The following is a 17,108-nucleotide window of genomic DNA, read 5'->3' as shown; positions in this document are numbered from 1 at the left end:
GAAGACATCGACACTACACAAAGCCTTTCCCCAGTGCCGGCTGTTGTCGGTGTATCTGGAAAGAATCGTGTAGTAGTTTCGACAACGGCTGGCACTGTGGGGCACTGGCACCTCACAGGTCAGTACTTGAATTCTCCAACCGGAAGCAGATACTGTCTCGCTTAAAATTCCAGGTCCCCACCAAACTTCAGCCATCCTTCGACCGGAAAACGGAAGTCCCACCGGAGAAATATCACACAAAGCGCATCCCCAGCAGTGGTGGAAATACTCGCTTCACGAGTAAGAAAAGAGTGTAATTGGGCCTACCAAAAATGCCACACTCGCGCGAACCTACTGCCTGCATTTTTCTGGCGCTTGCTTTGTTCGCGAGTACGGACAGAGCAAATACAAGCAGGGCAGGGCAGTGTTTTGTTCGGGAGTCAAAATCACGGTCGCGAGTATTTGTGATTACTTCGAATACAATGGATAAATTTGACTTGACATAAACACAATAACAATAAACAATTGTGTTCTTGCTCGAACATCAGTGAGAAACATGCTCCGATGTTGTTTTATGACTGTAATGGCAAATGGCAAATTAATATCTGAATGACTCGCGAAGCTTCACGAACATTTTTCAAGGTTCGTTTTTTTGTTTTCTCTGCGAGTAGTAGGTAGGCAAGAAAAAGGCAAAACAAATGTTCGCGAGTCTTTTGCAGTGCCTACTTCTCGTTTTGTGAGTAAGGTTCGCAGATTTCCACCACTGATCCCCAGTGCCGGCTGTTGTCGGTATTGGTATAACCAGTGTGATGGTTTTGACAACAGCCGGTACTGTGGGGCAAAGTACCACACAGGCAAGTTTCATCTAAACATTACTTATACGGATACTACCGCGATACACTATTTCCACAGCAAACCCTGGATGAAGAGCGTTCACATCGTCATCATCGCACCGGCTCGCTCCGACATTTCGAAGTGAACAAAATAACAAACATAAGTGGAAAGAGAGAGAGAGAAAGAGAGAAGAAAAAGAAAAAGAAGATCAAATGTGATCGTAATGCCATTGTAAACTATTGTATTTCAAAACCCCGCTGCCTGACACGAATGCACCTTTCTGGTGTAAAGTGTCATTAATAAAAAAACAAACAAACATTAAGAAAATTACTATAAAATTGTCATTATCAGCAATTGGGTGTCTTGATGATAGTTGGATGGCAACTTTCTGCTTCAAATTTGGTATTTTTTCCTTTTATTTTTTTCAAAAAATCAAAAATCCAAAGTAGCCCCCGGAATCAAAAGAAGCCCCGCACGACGGTACGTCCCCGGTGCTGGGAATTTGGTTTCATCAGTACCCGCTAAAGCTGCGGAGGACGACGGAGGTCCTTCGTAGCTTAGTAGGGAAAGCACCTGTCTAGCGTACTGGTTTCGTGGGATCAAACCCCACCGAAGGGAGCGCTTACCTTCCAACACCTTTTCCGAACTAAATCTATCACATGTTGTAGGGGAAGGGGAGGCAATATGCCCTAGCTAAGCAAACACTGCTTTATTGTCTTATTTGTAACGCTATTGCGGACATTCAGAGGTCCGAACATTGACTCTGATCACTACCTCGTTGTCAGTAAAATTCGATCACGGTTGTCAACTGTATCGAACGAAAGACCACAGCGAACGATGCGTTACAATATCCAGCGATTGTCGGCGGAAGGAGTATCAGCTGAGTACCGCCAGAAGCTCGACGAACGGATAAGTGCAATCGACGTTAGCGACAACATCAACGATCTATGGGAGTCGATCCACGGAGCGGTGAGCACAACAGCACGAGAAGTGGTAGGCACTGCACAGAGGCGACCCAGGACGGGTTGGTTCGATGTGGAGTGCCAGAGAGTGACAGACGAGAAGAACGTTGCCAGAAGCCGGATGTTGGTGTCAGGTACCCGATCGAATAGAGATCAGTACAAGGAAGCAAGAGCAGCCGAAAAACGAACCCATCGCAGGAAGAAAAAAGAGTACGAAGAACAAGTGATTAGTGAGGCGCAGGAAAAAATTGAGCAGAACGATATGCGGAGGTTTTATGAGTCTGTCAATGGTGTGCGGAGAAAGACAGCGCCATCTCCCGTCATGTGCAACGACCAACAAGGGAATTTGCTGACAGATAAAACTGAAGTGGCTGCCAGGTGGAAGCAACACTTCGAGACTTTGTTGAATGGAGGAAGTGACGGTGCATCGGAGAACAGAATAAATATTAGCGACGATGGACAAGCTGTGGAATCACCTACACTAGATGAGGTTAAAAGCTGTCAAAGAGCTGAAAAACAATAAGGCTGCGGGAAGGACCAGCTCCCGGCTGAACTTCTCAAACATGGCAGTGAGCAGCTTTACGAAGTTCTGCACCATATTATGTCGAAAATATGGGAAGACGAGGAAATGCCTGCTAGCTGGTTGGACGGCCTCATTTGCCCTCTCTTTAAGAAAGGGCACAGACTGGAGTGCGCAAATTACCGAGGAATAACCCTCCTTAATTCGGCGTACAAAATTATGTCCCGTATTCTGTTCAACAGATTGAGACCGCTTGAAGAGTCCTTCGTCGGCGAATACCAAGCAGGGTTTCGTGAGGGCCGATCAACGACGGATCAAATGTTTACCCTGAGACAAATCCTTGATAAATTCCGGGAGTACAACTTGCAGACACATCATCTGTTTATTGATTTCAAGGCGGCGTACGATTCAGTGAAACGGAATGAATTATGGCAAATTATGCTTGAACATGGTTTTCCGGCGAAACTGATACGGCTGATTCGTATAACGTTGGACGGATCGAAATCAAGTGTAAGGGTTGCGGATGAAATATCGACGTCATTTGTTACCTTAGATGGATTAAAGCAGGGTGATGCACTCTCGAACCTACTGCTCAATATAGCGCTCGAGGGAGCGATTAGGAGAGCTGGTGTGCAGAGAAGCGGTACCATTATCACAAAATCGCATATGCTCCTGGGATTTGCGGACGATATCGATATTATCGGAATTGATCGCCGTGCCGTGGAAGAGGCTTTTGCGCCTTTTAAGAGGGAGACAGCGAGGATTGGACTCACGATCAATACCAGCAAAACAAAGTACATGGTCGCTGGCAATCAACGTAGGTTCATTAGTGGTGGTGGTAGCGAAATAGCGCTGGATGGTAAAAAATTTGAAGTGGTAGAAGAATTTGTGTATCTCGGAACATTAGTGACGTGCGATAATGATGTTACCCGCGAGGTGTAAAGGCGTATTGCAGCTGCAAATAGGGCTTATTACGGACTTCGTAACCAGCTTAAGTCCCGTAGTCTGCAAACGAAAACAAAACTCGCGCTGTATACTACTCTGATTCTTCCGGTGGCTTTATACGGCCATGAGACATGGACGTTAAAGGAGGCTGATCGGAGAGCTTGGAGTGGAGTGGAGTGTTTGAGCGTAAGGTGCTGCGAACAATACTCGGCGGTAAACAGGAGAACGGTATCTGGCGGCGTCGCATGAATCACGAATTGTACCAGGTGTATAAAGGGCTGGATATTATTAAGCTTATACAACACGGCAGACTACGGTGGGCTGGTCACGTTGTTCGTATGCCGGAAGAACGACAAGCGAAGATAATATTTAGTAGAGAACCCGGAAGAGGCCGCAGGTTTCGTGGAAGGCCGCGTACACGATGGCTTTTTGCAGTTGAAGAGGACCTGAGGGCGCTCAATGTTCAGGGCGACTGGAAGCGATTGGCCCAGGATCGAGTCCAGTGGAGAAGGATACTCCATTCGGCGTAGGTTCATCGAAGAGCTGTAGCCCATCAAGTATCAAGTATCAAGTATCCTAGGGAACAAAGCACCACGCGTCGGCAAATCAGCATTCTGGTATGGATAGTTTGTGGAGACGCAAGTACATTGTAGGTTAGTGCCATTAGGGCGTTTTGCCTCGCCAAAATGTTAGGTGTTTCTTCAAAATGTGGAAATTTTCGGTTTTACCGACCTTCCCATACACTATTTGGAAACTTTTTTCGCCTAACCTATATAATTTTAGATCTAGTTTTGTTACGGACATCTTAATGACGGTAAATATGAGGGAAACCACAAAAGGCGTTTTGCCTCGGAGGGGCGTTTTGGGGACTCTTCCCCTACATATGCATAATCGAGTTTCAGACATAGTAAGAAAAGGAAAATGCTGCGTACCATCTATGGTAGGGTGCAGATGGCGGACTGTTGGGACCATCCATCGTGCACACTGCCAGAATGTCGGACAGTAATCCGGTAAAAATGGTTCTCGACATCGATTTGACGGGAACAAGAAGGCGAGGAGCACAGCGGGCAAGGTAGATCGATCAGATGGAGGACGATTTCCGGACCCTCCGCAGACTGCGTGGTTGGCGACGTGCAGCCATGAACCGAGCTGAATGGAGAAGATTTTTATGTATTGCACAGGCCACTCCGGCCTTAGTCTGGTAATAAATAAAGAAAGAAAAATTGCATGAATGTGTAACTTGTGTGGCAAGAACAATAAATACACTGTGACCAGGAAGCCGATAATGTTCCCCATCCAAAAACATCCTAGATCGAACCCTAAATCGAACTCATTATCTCAGGATCATTTTGAAATCTTTACGGACTCCCAACAATATCACGGAACTCAATCAAGAGTTTCTTGCAAATTTCCAGCGGAAGGGTGCGCCTTAAACCTTTTTACTACTATGACCCTAGCCACATTCCCTTAGACAGGTCTGCTGCCAGAATGACAACGCCTCTCAATTAATTTCTATAAAAACCTATAGCACGCACTTCAGCTTCTCACGCAACCATCAGCAATAGCATATCAGAAGAATTAAAATGCGTGTTTGCTTCTGATCACATCGGAGCGTAAACTTCAGCATAAGAAGCCCGTCCCTCAATATTATCATCACGTAGTAAAACGACTAGCTTTATAGCCATCCCACTGAACCGAATTGGAAGCACAGAAACACGCGCCTGCTTCACTAAGTGTCACCCATCCCATATGACGTGCCTCGGTCATCGATTTTGTTTTTTGCCCATCGATCGGGGCGTTTCGAAAACTACAATTGAACCCGTCTCGTTAAATTCGATTGCTGGACGATTTTTACGACCAATCGATATTTAAAATTGTTCAGATGGCGAGAATAAATGTGTGCTCTGCCCGCACTCATCACGCCTATTTGGGGGATTTTTTACGACTTTAGACTTTATCACGTGATGTTTGTCGCGACGATTTTTTAATCGACAGAAACTACACGCAAATAGATATCGGTTTTCAGTCGTAGGGTCAACTTCAGACGCGACTGAAGTTTGAGAATCAAGACACATTAATTCTTCTTCTTTTCTCATTACACAACGCGTTACTTACTGAAGCATGAGCGGCCTTCAATCTGGAGGTCTTAACTATCATTTTCACAAGTAATAGTTGAAGTCTTTCTAGGCTTTTTTTCATTCATACATAATTCGTTGAGTTGAACATCTTTCTTGGTCGGAAGGATGCTAGAATAAGACTCGAAATCGCTGTCTTTGGTTTAGCTGCCAAGAATAACAAACTGTAAAAATCCTAAAGAAATCGTATTTGTCAAGATAATTCATAATAATATTATTTTGAAAATTTGTTGAGTGAAATGGTTTTAACTTGTCTATTCTGGCACTATTCTATATAGTTCAACCACTTTTTAACTTTACTTATTTCGTTCTCAGCAGTAAGGTCATCTTCTGTGTCGCACTTGACTCAACTTGTTGAGTCGAACATAAAGTCTTATTGAAGGAAACAGAATTGATTTTGAATTTAAAAAATTGTGTGAATTCATCGATATTTATAAACTGGAAATCAAAATACCATTACAAAGTAATTCTTTGTCTAAGCTTTGGATTGGAATTGCAAAACATGACTTCACAGCTTACTAAAACCATCATTCTCAGCATCCCATCTACCCATATTCGAATAGGCTGCGAATTCCCACTCAATAACATTTTGGCGATAATTCACATTAATTTATTTTATTTGCCCATTTCAGGACAATCGACCATCACATCACCATCCAATCGCAAAAAAAATTATCGACACATCTCTCCCAGGAATCAACAAATCGATAGCCATGTGGTGGAATGCGCCAGACTGAATCGTTTTGGACAACCACCCCCTTTCCCCATCAAAGTGAGCCCAAAGTGCCTGCCTGCAAAAGCGTGTGAACTCTCTTATACTTGTCGGAAAGCCTCAACCATTTTTCGAAAGCAGAACACTGGCCACGAGCCGTTAAGTTCGTGTGACGATGAACATCCCGCTTTTCCCCAGTAATATTGTGTACATTTAGCGGAGTGACGCGTGACGACTGTATGAATAATTGTGTGTGAAACCAATCAGAAAGACAACGCGGATGGTTCGTGCGACAGATCAAGAAGAACCCCTGTGAAGTTTGAGCCTGTTTGTTCTGCTTAATTGTTGTTTGCTGGTGGTTACCGCCCGCCGGCAAATTTGAGTGCTACATTCTTCGCTCTGGTGTTTAATTAGGCATTATCGTTCTATATTTGACATGTGTTAAGTGAAAAAAATTAAGTAAATAAACGAAACCCAAGGAATATAAACCCCGATAGTACGAATCGAAAAGCCAGATTGGAAGAAATTTGATAAACAAAAGTATTTTAAAACATCGCAAGTGCAGTGCAGTGCCAAAGGCTTCGAAACGGCTGAGCAGCAACAATTGATTGACTACGTATCCTACCGTATTAAGGTGTCCGACTGGTGAAACTCTAGTGTTAGCTACTAGGCGCAGTCGTTATCAATCTCATGCAGGGAATCAACCATTGAAGGTGAGTAGGAATTTTGAGAAGAATTATTCATTCCGAGCATGCAGCATTAAAAGAAAGAAAAATGAAGACAAGAATTTCGGGGAAAATGAGACGAATTTTCTTTTGCAGTATAAAATTTAGAATTTTACACTACAAGCGTATATTTTCCATTACAATCAATGAATTCCAATACGATTCCTTAGTATACGAGAAAGGCAAAAACTATTGGCAAAGTTTTAATAATTGTATAAATTTATATTTCAAGCCTTTGAATTGAACATAATATGCATAGCAATTAGTAAATTAAACCATATCGAACCATGTCCACACAGTGTATAAAGGGCTGTGGGACGAAAGATCAAAAAAATCTTCAAAAACAATCTACTTACAACCTACAATCTACTTAATCCAAACAAAATTATGAAAAATGTTTAGAATATACTTCTTAACTAAAATATTAAATTTGAAGGTTCAGAAGCCTTGAGGCAAAAGGCTAGTTTTTCCAAAAACAAAACTCTTGTTAGCCTTCTTCTACGCGGTTCGAAAGCATCCTTCCAAGCAAAATAATTGAAATATTAAATTTTAAGGTTAAAAATAAGGCTTTAAAAAACTGTTGGACGCCTTCTTCTATGCGGTTCAAAAGCCTCATTCAAAGACCCCTTCAAGAGACTTGGAAAACTCTTTTCGAGGGGCTCAGAATTCTTCTTTCAGCCAGCACCTTTTCAGGTGCTTCGGAAGCCTCTTTTCGAAAGGGTCGGAAGCACCCTTTCAGGAGACTAGGAAGTCCCATTTTCAAGAGAGTTGGAAGCTCCTTTTCCAAAGACTCAAAAGCCCCCTTTCAAGAGACTCAGAAGCCCAATTTCAAAAGACTCGGAAGCCACCTTTCAAGTGGCTCGGAAACTTGCTTTGAAGGGGGTCCGAATTCTACCTTCGAGACGCTTGCAAGCCTATTTTTAAAAGGTTTAGCATCGTCATTTCAAGAGGCTCAAAAGCCTCTTTTTAAGAGCCCCCCTTTAGAGGGACTTCGGATTCTCACAAGTGGTTCGGAAGCCTACTTTCAAAATGGTCGGAAACCCAGTTTCAGGAGGCTCGGAAGCCCCCTTTTCAAGAGGCTTAGAAGCCTACTTTCAAGAGACTCGGAAACCCCTTTTCAAGTGGTTCCAGAAACTTCCTTTCGAGGGGCTCGGAATTCTTCCTTGGAGAAGCTTGAAAGCCTAAGGCTCAGCAACGTCATTTCAAGAAGCTCAATGCCTCCTTTCAGGAGACTCGAAAATCAAATCCTTCTTCAGTCAGCCCCCTTTGAAGTGGTTCGTTCATTCAAGAGGCTTAGATGCCCTTTTTTAAAGGGTCATAATCCCTATTTTCCAGATGGTTCGAAGCCCTCTTTCAAAAGACCTGGAAGCCCCCTTTAAAGAGTCTCGGAAGCCCACTTTCAGATGGCTCGGAAACCCAATCGAGGGGCTCGGTTTTCTTCGTTCAAGAAGCTTGGAAGCCTATTTTCAAAAGGCTCAGCCATTGCTGAAAACCATCTTTTGAAGGGGCTCGGAATTCTTCTTTCAGCCAGTTCCCTTTCTAGTAGTTCGAAAGACTCTTTTTGAAAGAGTTTCAAGAGGCTCAGAAGCGAACTTTCAAGTGGCTCGAAAACTTCCTTTGGTGGGGCTCGGAATTCTACCGTCGAGAAGTTTAGGAGCCTACTTTAAAAAGGCTCAGAAATATAATTTCAAGATGCCCAAAGCCTCCTTTCAAGAGCCTCGAATGACCCCTTTTATGTGGCTTTGAAGCCTCCCCTTGAAAGCCTCGGAAACTCCCTTTTGAGGGGCTCGGAGTATTTTTTTCAAAAGGCTTGGAAGCCTACTTTCAAAAGATTCACAAATGTCTTTTCAAGATACTTAAAAGTCTCTATTCAATAGGTTCGAAAGCACTCTTTAAAGATAATCTTATGAGTTACGCTTATTAAAATAGGGGGTACCTCAATGAATACAAAAACACGAAGGGGTACCTCTCAAGAAAATGGTTGAGGACCGCTGTGCAAGAGGAAACATGGTCATATGCGCCCCCTGAGCAAACCTTTCAAATTAACGGTGGTTAAACTGTCGCAATGGCAACGTATAAAAAAGTGCGATATCATGGAAAAAAAAATCCTGGCAGCACTTGAACTTTCGGCTTGCCTTTCATGATGAGTTGAAACCTCTAGGAAACAAGAAGGCTTCTCCTCCTTTATCTTCTTCTATTATTTCTAGGTTCATCCAATACAATATATTTTCGAAGTGTTTATCAATAATCAAACATATCAGTCATTATTTGGTACAAAAATATTAGCTTAGCTCAGCTTGACCTCTTTGATTGTTTTTCTTTCCGACTGCACAAAACAGAACTCATCGCCCGGGTATCGCGAAAGTTCTGCGTCCGATACGGAACACGTTTGATCGGCGCATTTCCTACTGTGGAAGGAGAAGGATGATTAGTTGGACAACTCTTAACAAAGGTGCAGAGAACTCTACGACCTTTCATAGGTGTCAAGGGAGTTTTTTGAATTGTTAGTGAGGGAGGTTATAACAATAGCAATCGTTTTGGTAGAACGTGAAACACAGAAAGCTATTAGGACAGAAATACAAAGTATGAAAGGTAAGAGCCTAGAATTGAGCCCACGACCTTCTGCTTATAAGGCAGAAGCGGTAGCCACTAGACCACCGAGCTCGTCATATAAACAACATTAGTTGTGCACAATTTCATATTTAAGCCATCAAAAGTCTTGAGCGGAATGGACTTTATGTTTGGCATATTTACCTAATCTTAGCTCTGGTAGTGGAGACTTTTTTAGCTTTTTCAGGTTGGTCATATTGGATAACATCTTAACAATTATTATTATAATATTTAAGGATCATTTGTCATGAAAAAATAGCAGGAATGTTATTGTTTCTTTTGATTGTGTCTAACGGAACATTTTTTCCCATTAATAAATTTTAGCGTAGTAATGGATCTAATAATTTTTCTTCATGGATACCTCTGTACTATTTTATTGATTTATGGTAGCCCTTTATGCAACAATCAAATGTTATTTACGGATCGTTTTTCCTTTTCTGTGGACCATTTTTGCAAATTAAACGGTTCGAAGTTCAGGCTGACTTTTGAAATTAGTATTTTGGCCATAAGCTTTGATCCCATAGCTCGATTTAGCCAATTCTTAATAGGAAACAATGGGACAGTATTCTCCGCCAAATGCAACTTGTTGCAAGCAAATTGGTTGAGGTTAAGTGCCCAAAAAAATAAGTGAGTTTATTACACAGATTTTGCGTATAAAAATTTATGTTTTGGTCATCACTCTTGAGCTCATAGTGCGATCGGGGTGATTTTCAATGGGAAACAATATTTTGAGTTTTGACACGTGTGATGCTTGATAAATTAGTATAATGAACATATGCAATGGATGAAGTGTGGATATTGATGAAACTCTTTGAAACTGTTTTGTGCAAACACTTCAAAACTGTCCTAAAACATGATTTATACTGCCTAAAATCTGCAAAACTCTTTCTGTTCTTTAGACAAGATGATAAACTATACGTAGCCAAAAACTTGTAAAAAAATGAAAAAAGTAAGAAATATAAAAAAAAAACAAGTATACATTTTTTTTATTCCTTATTAAGGTGTTTTTTTAAAATACAGATTTAAGTTCAACACCGAAGTATGCTATTTCTATTTTTAGTTTTCATTAAATTGTTCCTCCTCGAAAATACTGCAATTTCATAGTGCCTCCTGACTTTACAAATTATTCATGAAAGACTCTCTCAGATTAGATTTCCGATTTTATTATTCCTTTCGTTATTCATCAAAATTCCATTTATTAAAAAAACCATCGTAAACTTATTTGGGTGCTTCTCGATAAGTTTCTTTTAAAATTTCGACAGGGTACATCCTTTCGGAATAATACAATGAAGAAAAATTTATCCCAGTTTTGTGTGGAAGATTATTTCTTCGAAGGGCTTCCTACATAGAATTTAGTTCTGAAATTGGACACAAATTTTTTCGCAAGATTTTGCTCTTCCAACAGATTCAGACAAAGGATCCCCAAACATTTATGAATGTTTTAAGCGAACATTGGACAATTGTTTTTTTTTGAGGTCCAAATCGCAATGCATATGTGTCAGGGCATTTGGCCGAAGGAGCCGTTTTGCCGGATGCCGGTTGGCCGAATAGTTTAAAAATTTGCCCTCAGATTACGGGTAGAAAAGAGTGAGTAATGAGAAGTAGGAAGCGAGAAGTGAGGAGTGCAAAGAGGGAAGTGAGGTGAACAGAGAACTACGTCCTTCTTCTTTCTTCCTTTTTCTTAATTTTCTTCCTTTTCCTCCTTCCTTCTGCCTTCTACCTTCTTTCTTTTTCCTTTTTGCCTTTCTCGTACAACAAAGTTGTACCGAAAGGCTATCATTTCGTTCCAAAATCGAACTTTTTATAGAAGTCTCGGAGACCCACGATGTTATATACCAATCGACTCCGCTCGTCGAGCTGAACAAATGTGTGTCTGTCCGTTTATATGTGTGTGAGCACGAAAACCGAAAAACATTAGCCACTTTTTCATATAGTAATTCTTAACCGATTTTCAGGTAACAAGTTGCATTCGACAGGGGATAAAGCCTTATTGATCACTATTGGATTTTATCGACCATTGCGTTGAAAAGTTATTAAGAAAATGGAATCGAACTATATAAGCGCCATATAAGGATGGTGTCTTTGTTAAATGCGAGAAAGGCAGTATCACCACTGGGTGAATTAAGTTGGGTTTTTCTTCTTCCTTCTTCTTTCATCCTACTCCCTTTTTCCTTCCCCTTATTCCTCCTTCCTCCTCCCTTCTTTGTTCTTCCTTCCCACTTCTTCCTTCTGTGCAAGTGAGTGAGAAGTGCAAAGAGGGAAGTGAGGAGAAAGAGAACTACTTCCTTCTTCTTTCTTCCTTTTTCTCATTCCTTCTGCCTTCTATCTTGTTTCTTTTCCTTCTTTCTTCTTTCTTCTTCTTTCTTCCTTCTCTTTTCTTCCTTCCCTCTTATTCCTCCTTCCTCCTCCCTTCGTTGTTCTTCTTTCCCACTTCTTCCTTCTTCTTTCTTCCTACTTTTTTCTTCATTCTTCTTTCTCTCTTCTTTCTTCTTCCTTCTTCCTTCTTTCTTCTGTATTCTTTCTTCCTTCCTTTATCTTACTTCTTCCTTCATCCTTCTTCCTTTCTCCATCTCCTTTCTTCCCTCATTGTTCTTCCATCTTACTTCTTCCTGTCTTGTCTTCTTCATTCTTCCTTATTCCATCTTCCTTCTTCCAGATGGCATAAAATCTTCCTTCTTACTGCTTTCTTCTTTCTTTCTTCTTTCTTTCTTCTTCATTCTTTTCTCCCTCATTATTGTTCCTTCTTCCTTCTTTCTTCTTCATGTTTTCTTTTTCCTCCTTTTTGCCTTTCTCGTAAAACAAAGTTGTACCGAAAGGCTATAGGACTACTCCAAAAATCAACTTTTGATAGAAGGCCCGGAGACCCATAGTGTTATATACCGATCGACTCAGTTCGACGAATCGAGGTGATGTCTGTATGTGCGTATGTATGTGTGTGTGTGGGTGTGTGTGTGTGTGTGTGTGTGTGTGTGTTTGTTTGCTATTAAAATTGGCCCGATCGGACATTGCATTTCGGAATTATTGAAAAATCATTGTTTTTTCGAAAAAAATTTTTTTTTTTCAAGGGTGGTGGCAATGCATAGTAATTAATGCAAAAACATGCAAAATGATAGAAAATATGTTATCTATTCCCCTAAAGTGTTTTTTGACCTTTCTTATGTGATTTTTTCAGTACATTTTACGATGCACGAGAAAGGCATTATCGCCGCTAGGTGGATTAATCTGGGTTTTCCTTCCTTTTTTCTTCTCCAATATTTATTCTACCTTCTCCTTCTTTCTTCCTTCTTCCTTCTCCCTTCTTCCTCCTCCCTCCTTCCTTCTTCCTACTTGTTTATTCCTTATTTTTCTACTTTCTTCTTTCTCTCTATTTTCTTCTTCTCTCTCTCTTTTTTCTTCACTCTTCTTCCATCTTACGTCTTCCTTCTGTATTCTTCCTTATTCCACCTTCCTTCTTCCATCTTACTGCTTTCTTCTTCCTTCTTGTTTCTTTTTTCTTCTCTTCTTCTTCCTTCATGATTGTTCCTTCTTCCTAATTTCTTTTTCTTTCTTTCTACTTCCTTCTCTCTTCTACCTTCTTCTTTCTTCCTTATTCCTTCTATTTTCTTCCTTGTTCATTCTTCTTTTTTCCTGCTTCCTTCTTCCTTTTCTCTCTTCTTTCTTCCTTCTTCTTTCTCCCTTCTTCCTTCTTTCTTCTTCCTTGTTCCTTCTGCTTACTTTCCTCTTCATTTTTCCTTCTTCTTGTTTTTCCTTCTTCCTCCTTATCCTTCTTCTTTCTTTTTCTCCCTTTTTCCTTGATTCTTTCTTCTTCCTCATTCTCCCTTGTTTATTCTTCATTTTGAGATGATCTTACTACATATTGCTTGCTACTCACTATCTCACTTTTTTTTTTTTTTTTTTTTTTTTTTTTTTAACTAATTTTATTTGCTAATTATCTAATACATGCATTCATCTCTTAGACTAGGTGTTCCGTGTTTTTTTAACACTATCATCCTTATTTGCTATGTTATATTTTTAGTTGTTATTAATACATTTCAATTGCCTCTGGCAGTTAGAATTTTTCCTCTGGTTGAATTGAACCATGTAGGAATTACAATGTTTTCAACTAATCTTAACCTATTTAATCTAAGGGTACAAGGAGTTAATCGTTGCAATAGAAGATTGCAACGATTTTTGTCTAAAATTGGAAATTATTTTGTTGGACATTTGTTGCAATGTCTCAATATTAGAAATTCTATGAAGTTCATTGGTACTATACCACGGAGGCAACTTCAGAATCATTTTCAAAATTTTATTTTGAATCCTCTGGAGTGCATTCTTTCTGGTATTGCAGCAACTAGTCCATATTGGCACAGCATACAACATGGCAGGTATAAAAATTTGTTTGTTAATCAAAAGTTTGTTCTTAAGACAAAGTTTTGATTTTCTGTTCATAAGTGGATATAGACACTTAATATATTTGTTACATTTGGCTTGAAGGCCTTCAATGTGATTTTTAAAAGTTAATTTTTGATCTAGCAGAAGTCCTAAATATTTAGCTTCGCTAGACCAATTAATTGGAACCCCATTCATAGTGACAATATGTCTGCTAGAAGGTTTCAAATAAGAAGCTCTCGGCTTTGCAAGTAAGTGGAGAAAATATCCAAACTTTTTTGCAATCTACTACAAATGACACGAAGGCTACGCCCTTTGGCTGAGAGACCTGTGTCATCTGCAAACAAAGATTTTTGACACCCTGGTGGTAAATCAGGTAAGTCAGAAGTAAAAATGTTATACAAAATGGGCCCCAGTATGCTGCCTTGGGGAACACCAGCTCTTACAGGTAATCTATCAGATTTAGAATTCTGATAGTTTACCTGCAGTGAGCGTTCTGATAAATAATTTTGGATCAGTTTAATAATGTACAGAGGAAAATTAAAATTCATCAATTTTACAATTAAACCTTCATGCCAAACACTGTCAAATGCTTTCTCTATATCAAGAAGAGCAACTCCAGTCGAATATCCTTCAGATTTGTTGAGCCGAATTAAGTTCGTAACTCTTAATAACTGATGAGTGGTTGAATGCCCATGGCGAAAACCAAATTGCTCATCAGCAAAAATAGAATTGTCATTAATATGAACCATCATTCTATTTAAAATAATCTTTTCAAACAGTTTGCTTATTGAAGAAAGCAAACTGATTGGGCGATAACTAGAAGCCTCAGCTGGATTTTTGTCCGGCTTCACTCACTATCTCACTTATCACTTCTTACAAACAGCATTCGGCTAAATGACCCCAAAACAATCAGAATTCGTTAGTTAGGAAGAGTCTGTGGCCCAACCATAGAATCACGACTGTAGTCGAAAGAAGATTTCGAGATGATTCAATAAGCAAAAACATTTTTCAGCAAAGAGCCCAAAACAAAGCAAATAGCTTGAAGGACTATTCAACATTGAACGTGGCTAGTCACGCCAATGACCGTATACTGCAGAAGTACCGAGAAATCTCCCTTATTAAAGGATCAAAACTATATCAGATGTGTTCTGGTTAACAGAGTTGGGAAAACACAAAATTTCGAAACACATAAAAGATTCGAATCATTCACGTGTTGAAAGGTATTCAGCTCGATGATTGAGATGTGTGAATAATATTACCAACATTGCTGGTCAAGGCAGTGTCATTCGTCGTGTATGATACAATCCACGCACTTCTACGCCAAGGGACCAAAATTTCAAACTGAAAATATGGATCAAATATCTGTAGGACACGAAAACATACATATTGAATATTTATTTATATTATTAAATTATTATTATATTATTAAATTATTATTACAATTAAAGTAGCAGACTTTTAGTATGAAAAAAGACTCAATCAATCAAATTTTTACAAATGTGCTTCATCGCACCTATTTGGGTGCAAATGTATTGGTGAATACGTAATTGAATACAGTTTTTAATGACCTTTTTGGGTGCACATTGTATTGCTTCGAAAATTTTAGTTTTCATGAACGTGAATAGCGTAACTAAATTGGTGGTGTAACGGGGTGTGTCATTTGGTAACTGTCCATACCACAAATAATGGATTCCCGTACCAAAATGTTACGAAGTGTTGGAAAATTACAAATGTTTGGTGTTGCGTAGTACTCATTGGGGTCGTCCATTAATAAGTCACGTGAAACTTGAGTTATTTTTTTTATTCGAATGGATTGTGAGGCTTTTTCAAACCTATCTCTCAGCGCTCAATATCACCATGCACTCATTTGAGTAAAAGTAACGAACAGTTTGCTCTCGAACACGGTTTCCTTCTACCATGTCACGGATCGTCAAACTTGTTTGTGGATGTATGCATTTTTTTTTTCAATATTTCGTTTATTTGAAAGGCTTATTTGACGTGAAGCGTTACGGAGCCGCAATCATGTTTTCAATACAAATTTTATCTTGATTCTTAAACATATTTTTAGCTTCGATGAGCCGAAAGACACGTGTTTTTATTCTGCATTTAATTTGATGATTTTCACTATTTTTTTTAGGCTAATTTTCCTTTCGTTTGCACTCACTAGCTCGGCAATTTTGTTTTTTTTTCTTTAACCGACATCGTTACAGCCGAGTGCTCGGTCCGTAATTTTTTGCTGATATCTCTTGTTTATTACAGCGCTCAAAGAAGCAGCCGTAAACATATGTCAATTTAGTCGATATTTCAGCTTAAGAATTTTTACAAAGATTTGCACAGTCAATATCAGTTGAATAATTTTAGTGTGTTGGTCACCGCCAGTCGAAAATATAATGAATAGCATCAGGCAAAAAACTTAGCCGAACCACTGCAAGAATAATGGCTTATCGAATAAAGTTAACAGAGAGTTACAGCCTTGGGCTAAAAATCTCCTTAATTAAGACATATTGTATCAGGCATCCGAATGAACTTCGCTTTGGCCTGAGTGAATATACAATAATGAAGCAATTATTTTTTACCAGGAGCACGACGCATTCGCTCTTGTGATAAACAATGGTTGAGACATGAGACGTAAATCAGTCTCTTCAGGAATAAATAAGAAGTTTAAAACAGACCATTCCAGTAGAAACGTGGAGTAAAAAACGACAGAAAGATTCCTCTTCAACATTGCTGAGCTTCTTGGGCCATTATCACCTATCAAAATGGTTAACGTAGAAAAAAAAGGCAATATAGGACTTTTCCGTGTAAAAAACTCAATTCTAGGGGGATCGATCGTCTGACCACATACTTAAAAACCGATAGGAAAACCCATTGCCATTATTTCGTTTTAAAAACTAGATATGTGATATGAATGAAATTGATTCAGTTCTAAATTTGTGGCGGTTAGTCCCCCAAACCTTAATAACCGAAACTCCAGATCGTGACCACCAACTCGAACTACTTTCAACGATAGATAATGTGACAATACCCTGTGTTGAATCCAACATGTCGCATCGAAATCGGCTGAAAATACTTATTCTATCAACGATAAACACGTTTGCGTAACGCGACACCATTTGCAGAACACTGTTTGTCGATCAACGTAACGCGGCGGTGTTGATATCAATTCAGTAATTTTTCTTATAATCTCAGTTTTTTCCCTCGATTTTAATTCACAGCCTCATTTCTGTTGATGTATACGAGAAATGCTTAGAATAAATCGAGACTCAAAACCGTATACCAGAGCTAAAAAACGCACTTTCATTTCAAAATGCG

General features: G+C 39.6%; 2 protein-coding genes across 3 annotated transcripts in view; one reads left to right on the top strand and one right to left on the bottom strand.

Moving 5' to 3' along the window:
* Positions 1–17,108, bottom strand: part of LOC134226449 (hsp90 co-chaperone Cdc37) — a 395,365-nt gene that overhangs the window by 90,927 nt on the left and 287,330 nt on the right. The gene's annotated exons all lie outside the window — the stretch shown is intronic.
* LOC134226445 (FH2 domain-containing protein 1) overlaps positions 1–17,108 on the top strand; it is a 293,104-nt gene that overhangs the window by 32,950 nt on the left and 243,046 nt on the right. For both annotated transcript variants that reach the window (XM_062707216.1, XM_062707215.1), the window contains exon 2: positions 6,008–6,800. The gene's annotated coding sequence lies outside the window, so the exon portion shown is untranslated. The remainder of the gene's footprint in view (positions 1–6,007; positions 6,801–17,108) is intronic.

The sequence above is a fragment of the Armigeres subalbatus genome, chromosome 3, assembly GCF_024139115.2.
Source record: "Armigeres subalbatus isolate Guangzhou_Male chromosome 3, GZ_Asu_2, whole genome shotgun sequence".
Taxonomy (NCBI): domain Eukaryota; kingdom Metazoa; phylum Arthropoda; class Insecta; order Diptera; family Culicidae; genus Armigeres; species Armigeres subalbatus.
This window is presented reverse-complemented; position numbering and strand designations above follow the sequence as displayed.